The sequence below is a fragment of the Podarcis liolepis genome (genome assembly GCF_965112155.1).
Source record: "Podarcis liolepis genome assembly, chromosome: 2".
In the NCBI taxonomy this organism is placed as follows: Eukaryota; Metazoa; Chordata; class Lepidosauria; order Squamata; family Lacertidae; genus Podarcis; species Podarcis liolepis.
Genome location: NC_139555.1, coordinates 50578599 through 50586068, shown reverse-complemented (window position 1 = coordinate 50586068; position 7470 = coordinate 50578599). Strand labels below are relative to the sequence as shown.

Genomic DNA, 7470 nt, shown 5'->3' with positions numbered 1-7470 from the left:
GAAGGGCTGCACAGGGAGGGTTAATAATGCCCTTTCATGTCGGCAGATGGTATGTTTCAACTAGAAACGCCCAGCAACGCTTCCCTTCACACACCTCAAACCGAGCTCCACTTATGGTGCCAGGTGTTTGTGTTTCCTTGGAGGACGGATATTTGGTTTCTCAGGCAGTGCAATCGAATCTGATGGACTGCAGAAAATGGTGGCACTCCTCCTGTGCTTACACAGTCTCATGGCCCTGGAAAATACCACAAGCCTAGCCCAGTGGGAGGTGGGGAATTTCTACTATCGCTTGCATTCTGGGATCCGGTTCAAATTTTAGGGACCGTGGTGTTGGTGGAACCCTTCCTGCACAGTCTCAGGGTACTCAAAAATATTAATAACTGCAAGCGGAGCTCAGTGGGAGGTGGGAAATAGCATACAATATGGATCTCCTTTAGGACAGAGGGTAAGGTTAGGGGAGAAAAGCACACTTCCTGAAACAATATGAGTAGCCCTAAATATTTTTTTTTAAAAGCACTGGCTGTACTTCTTTGCAAGGAAGCTTTCCCAGATACTGGAAACCCTGTTGGTGGCAGGACCAAAGCTGGAGAGAGCCACTTGCACGAGGGTCGCCAAACAAGAGTTTCTGCACAGTTGTGAAATTTGGGCCCTCAGCAAAGTGGGCAGCGTTTTGCAACAGCATCATATATATTTGTTTCCTGGAACAGGTAAAAGTGACCAGCATTCCAGTGAGCACTGGAGACCCAGAAAAGATCTTCCCACAAGGGAATAAACAGGGTTGAAAAAGTCTCTCCCCTTGTGGATGCATCTGATAACATGTTTGCATCAGCTGGTATGGAGGCAGCAGCCGCACGGGAAATGCCATATTATAATCTGCCACCCACACATAGCTCATCCCCTAATCCTCAAGAGCTAGAATTTGGCTTTAGCCCTGGGAAATGGGGCTTATGTACCCTGTTAGGTTTGTTAGTTGCAGACAAATACCCTCAGTTTGGGAGAGCAGTTCACACATACAAGTGTGTGAACAAGTTCTTTCCATTGGGGGCTGCTGTGCAGGGCAGAAAGTTTGGAGAACATTGTCTTCATTTGTCAAAGTTTCCTTACAAACGGAAAACACTTGTCTGTTTCTTTGGTTTTGCATGTATGCATCCGAGAAATTTGTGTGATCTCCGAGTTTGCCATATATGTCCAGCCTCTAAATACTGTGATGCTTAACAGTTCCACCACAGATTGGAAACAATGGGAGGAAATGTTTCAATTCTAAGCCCAAATTTGGGACCCGACCATGGGAAGCAAAGCATCGCATCTATTATATAATGATACAAGTTTGTGTCCTTTCTTGCCCCCCTGCTAAAATAGCCACTCGAGGCTTTAAATCCATATATTTACCCTTTGTCCATTTTTGCTGATCCCAGCTACACCCTCAGGCTATATATGATGCGTTCATGCTCTTTCAAGAAAAGGCGTGGGGGTTTTGAATAGGCTTTCACCCTGGTTTCTTTTAATATCCTGTTAGCTTATGATCTGCTTCCTCAATCTTCTCATTATCCCCAATCAATATGCTTTCATTGTGCTGCCCTCTCTGTGGCTCAGACGGAAACCCTCTCTAGCTTCTCAGCCATCTCTTCTATCTAGGAGAGAAGGTTGCCTCTGGCTCTGCAAATCTCTCTCTTTCACTCTGCTGGGCCTGCCCTGCTCTTTCGTGTTCTTTCTCCCCTCTTTGTTCCTTGACACACGGATGCTCCGACATGCTGAGGCTGCAGAAGCACACCACACACAAACAGAGCAGAGAAGCAGGGCCGGGGGGAGGCCTGCATGAGGAAGCAGGTTTGCGGTGCGCCCTTCAGTGTTCTTCCTGCCACGCTGTGGCTGTGATCCCATCAGGAGCGCACCTTCTCCGAATGTGCCACCTGGCAAGGGGCATTCACGTTCGTCACCCTTTGCCAGTTCGGCAGGATGAGTCATGCCCAAGATTGCAGATGGAGGCCACACCTGCCAACCCCAAGCCATCCTGCTGTTTCTTTTAGAGATGAAACTGAATCACCACCGAGGTAGCAGGTCTGCCAGGAAAGGAAGAATGAGAAGCTGCATTCGTTTGGGAAGCAGAAGCCACCAATCTGGGCAGTGCTTGCTTAAAGAGAGGCCTCTGTGATCCTTCTTTTTTGCAGGCAAGAGGAGGGATCTGTGAGATAAGCCAGGGAGGGCAGAGGTGTTTGGGCAATTCAGCAATTCAGGAGCAGCCACACCTCTTTGCATCCTCCTCCCTCTCCTCTAGATCACATGGGCAACTCTGTGAAGCAGGAGCAGCCAGCTGGACTACAACTCCTATCATCCCTGGCTATTGGCTGTGCTGGCTGGGGCTGATGGGAGTTGTAGCCCAACAGTATCTGAAGGGCACCAAGTTGAGGAAGACTGGATTACAGCAAGCAACCTCTGGAGGCAGAATTTCATCTACTGAATGAGGCTCCATCTTGAACAAGCAGTGGCATTAGATGTTGAGGGGGGTATGTAGCTAAATATTTCAAAATTTTATGGTTCTGCCTTAAAAAGAAGAAGAACAAAATATACCTGGGCATGTGGATGTAGACCTGCACTTCAAAGAAGCAGAACTTGGCAGAGGGTAAGAAGCAGGGAAGAAGAGGAGGCCAACCTGAGGGAGCCTGGCTGGATCCCATCATGTTCCACTGGCGTGGAGAGAGGGCATGTTATATGAAAGAGATTATAAGAAAGAAAAGGAATGTGCTGCCTATTTAATTATTGCTATATATATATATAGTCTCAAAGCAACTTACAATTTCTGAAAGAAAAGAAAAACCAATACCAAATTAAAATACATCAAAAGATTCAAAGACAATATTAACCAAAATCTCTCATCTGGCAATAGTGTAAAAGCAAAAACTTTTGCCAGCAGGGAACAGTGTGTTGCTCCCCCTATTCTTTTCTCTCTTTTTTAAACATTCAGCAGCAAATGGGAAAAGCAGCAAATGGTGGCCACTAGGAGGGCCCTACTTGGAAGCAATCTTTATCTTGCTGAGCCTGCATTTACAAAAACAACATCTGCTTCCTCCTCTCTTTTATTGGTTTTCACTGCAACTGAATAATAGGGCCATCAGCCTGGAGTTCGTTTCCATGGAAGTAAAAGAAATTAATTCTAATAAATGATTTTTTTTAAAAAAGGAAAGAAAGGAAAACCCAAGTGAAAGATGGACAAGGAAAGGCTGTTGCTCAGAAGCAGAGCACACGGAAGGCAATGGGTTTAATCCCTTGGTAATTCCAAGTCGGGGAAACCCTGGAGAGCCGCTGCCAAACACTGTCAACAATATTGAGTTATATAGACCCAATGATAAGAAGCAGCTTCCTGTGTTCTTATGAGAAAGAAATGACAGAACAATTCATCCAATGGAAAGCCTCCCTTTATGAAGTGATTAGCAGCGGAAACAGCTTTGCCAGCCATGTTTTATTCACAAAAATGTACTGCTTCAACTTCCAGGGTCTCAGCACCAGTAACTTTGCTTCCTGCACCGCTTAAAGCAAAGCAAACCAAACTGCAGTGCAATGGCCCCAGGCTTAGCTGCCACTGTTTTTTGAGGGTCTCTGCACTTTGAAGTCTTTGTGATTTCACCATAGTTTGTGTCCTTGACTTGTGAACGGGGATGTTTGTGTGCTGCATTAGGCAGGGCCAAAAAACTCCTTGGCAGGAAGGCTGAGGCAGAAGAGCCCCGTTGATGGAAGCATTCATTTCTGGCTCTCGTCAATCCCCACATCTCTGATCTGACACTGACGTATCTAATCCCACCTTCAGCTCTCTGGTAAGGCCTGGTGTCATGTGACTTGGCCGGCAGCTGGGAGCGATGATGGTCAAACAATCTCCTCAGCATTTCCCTAACTGGCTGCAGCAAGCAGCTTACCATTAATCTCCACTTGTCCCCCTTTGCCCTCTTGGGCCTGAGAGAGAGGCTGCTCAGCGGAGCAAGCAAAGCGCAAGGAATCCGCCTGGGAATGAGGCAGTGGGACACCGACCAAGGGCAGAATCTGACAGGGGGACGGGGGACGGGCAAGGGGGAAAGCGAAAGGAAGAGCAAGCCACGACTAGCCTCAGAAACTGAGTCGCTTTGGTGAGTCAAACCCTCATCAGCTGCCAGGAGGGAGAGGAATGAGTCAGTGCCAGGAAAAGTGTACATTTGCTGACTGCACCGCTTGAAGTTCTCGCTGGGGCAGCAGGATGATTCTATGAGCTCCCAGTTAGAAGTGCACCAACCATCTCTGTCTCTTGTTCTTTCTCTGTCCGTCAGAGGCACACGTCATCCCTCCTCAGTCTGGCTCTTTTGTCTGCAAGGATATGATGATGCTGAGGAAGAGGCCAGTCCAAGTGAAGCATTGGATACATGCCTCTCTAGTCACCAAACATTGCTACCCCCACACTTCGTCCAGATGCAAGGCTCTGTCATTAGGGATGGTTTAATGCACAACAAAAACAGCTGCATTAGTCACACAGGCCACTGATCGGCAAATGGGGTGCACTGCCGTCAGCTGGTACTAAAATGGAACCCAAACTCCACCCGATATCCATTTAGCTGTGTGCAGCTAAATTTGGGTTCCATTTGGGTACGAGCATGAAAAATATCCAGAATGACCCTTCAAGTGTGATATTTGATTCTGCTCCGTGTCATAGTTCCCCCAAAGAGGCCACAACCTTCCAGTGACAACCTGGTATCTACACAGCTCAGAAGGCTATGCACTCGGCACAGATGGAATTGCACCCATGGTTATCAGAGTAAACAGGCGCAAGTGCAGGAATGCTGCAACTCCCAGCCCCCCAAATGAGTATCAGGGGATGTTTGGATGTTGCAAAGAAGGATGTCTGCTTTCTTCAAGACACATACGTGCATGGAACCTGCCATTGCACACAGATATGCTCTCTTTTGAAATGTCTAAGATTTTTTTGTTAACTTTGTTTGTGTTAAATATGTATTCTGTAGTTGACCTTTGTAATGTTTTATTTTGATATCTTTAAGATAATATTTTAGCTTCTGTTAATTGTGTTGCTCTGTCTGTATACTTTATATTTGACTTTCTTCAGTAATGTGTTATTCTGGATTGTTTTATTGATGTTTTAATGTGCTGTGAACTGCTTTGAGATTTTTCTTAAAAATATAAAGTGGTATTGAAATGAAATGAATCATTATCTTACCTTCTCCATGATTTTGTGGAAGAAGTTTTTTCCTCTTTGTACGTTCTCAGCTAGCAGTTTGTTGAGTGGGTTTGGACTAGTAATATTCTTCATTGTAAGAAAGATTCAGGGTCAGTTATAGAGATTTTAAGATAATCAAAACTACCACCACCACCAGAAACAGATTTTTCTCAATCCAGAGAACGATCAGTATCCTTAAACACCAACTGAAATCAATGAGATATGCTAGCTGAAATGAATAGGATGCAAGTGTAACTGAAGCTGCATTCCTCTGCACATTTACATTGGGAGGGGGTGCCTTTGAACACTGGGGAAAATATTTCTGATAGAATCAGACCACTTGCTCAATCTGATACAGAATCTTTAAGTGCTGCCCATACTAAATATTAACCCAGATCTGCTGCCAATAGCACAATATCCCATCTCCACAAAATGGGTGAGTCAGAAAGCAGCTAGGCAAAACTGTTCCACCATTTCTGTGAAGGTAGGGCTAGCCATGCTCATGCTTACCACGAAACAAGAACCTTGCACTATGTGAGCACATCAATATATGCATGATACAGCCGAGGGTTGTGTGGCCTTCAAGAAGTTCTTTAAAAATAAGCAAAGGCAGTGATGGTACAGGCACAGTCCAATAGGTGTTTGTGATACTTGTTCAGTCACATTCCCTGCAGCACTCCCAATTGTAACTGATTGCACTAGGTTGGGGAAGGGTGGATGGGAATAGTATTTTCCTAGCAGCAAAATATTCTGGTTTGGAGTGTTTTGAAAATGTGATGTTCAGCAATATAAATGCTGTCCTAAGACAAAATGTCTGGATACTCTGAGCACTCTCAAACTCATGTTATTGAGCATCCATCCTGACTTACTTGCAGAGGAGCAGATGAAGCTAACTACTTGTCATTCATTCTGGAGATTAGGGGCATTGCATTTCTAGCGCACTTCTCTGCCACTTCCCTTATTGCAAGAAGCCTGATCTTTTGGGAAGGAGAGTCGTTTGTGAAAGACCTCCCAATCAACTAGAATTGCACTGCCTGAATTTGTTGGTATGTGACCAAACCCCACCTCAAAACAGAGCCCTTTGCAACACAAATGAAAACTGCACATTTGTGATGCTACCTACTGTCTGCAGATGGCCCATGTGATCTCAAACCCGCCTTTGGTTAAATTTAAGCAGCAAACCATCTTAGAGGCAACGTCAAGGGGTGGTCAGGGGGCGGATAATGCAACAAGCTGTTCTTGATTAGGAAAGACATGCCTGTGGAGCTGGTATGTGTGTCGCATGCCCTGCCCCTCTGTGCAAGAGGCGAGCATTTGCCCTGGAGAGGTTCATCTGCCTGCCCTTCACCCATCGCAGCACAAAGACAAAGCAGAGGAATGACGATCCAGCAGAATGGCATGTTTCTCACCACCTTTCCCCCCTTTCCTCCACATGGGCTGAATCAGCATTTCAGGGAAACCATGCAAATGCTGAATCGCCACAAGCTTATTTTGCCAGGCCTGCCTTGTGCGCATGAATGAGAATGCATGCTGCCAGATGGGGCTTAGGAACGAGAAGCAGAGCACAGGGGGAGACATTTGCAAACATGGGGGCACAAAAGGGGCAGGATGCAATGCCGTTTCTCGCCACCTGACTAAACTGATGTTGGAGAATCTCTCCCAATATATATATTAAAAACCACCCCATAGAATCTAAAATTTAAAAATGAAAATAAAGACTAGCCCTCTTCCTTTTACTATATTAACCTGCTCTACCATTTTCAATGTATTCCAGCCTTCCTCTCTTGCCGACCTGGAGTTTTGGACTACAAATTTCATCAGCCTCAGCCAGCATGGGCACCACGTTGGGGAAGGGTGATGTGTCCCATAATACGTCACTTCATTCTGCCACCGCTCCAAGCAAAAGGTCTACAGTCTTATCTCCTAGACATCATTCCTCTCTCCCTCTCTGTTTGTCTGTATAAATGAAATGGCTTTTTAAAAATTCAGATGATTATCTTTAAGAATAAAATGGATAAAGGATTTTTTTTAAAAAAAAATGCATTTTGTGTTCTGAGCATTTAGGTCACTTGCTTTTAATCCCACTTTTAATCCTTTTTCTCTGCATCTGTGAGAACCAAAAGCATTTTAAAAATGGAATCTGAAGCTCTTAATTTCACATGGAACTTCAGGTTTCTACAAGCCCACAAAACGATGGAAATCAAGATTAAAGTGTATGAGCTGGCAGTGCAGGGCACCACCTTTTGCATATTGGCATACTCATTCCTCTGAACTCGTTC

The 7470-nt window shown here is 45.2% G+C and overlaps 1 long non-coding RNA gene across 1 annotated transcript; it reads left to right on the top strand.

The window, feature by feature from the left end:
• The first annotated feature begins 359 nt into the window (after window positions 1-359).
• LOC310697067 lies at window positions 360-7213 on the top strand. The gene is made up of 2 exons (XR_014520914.1): window positions 360-2504; window positions 6966-7213. It is a non-coding gene; the product is annotated as an uncharacterized lncRNA (long non-coding RNA).
• Window positions 7214-7470: the final 257 nt, after the last annotated feature.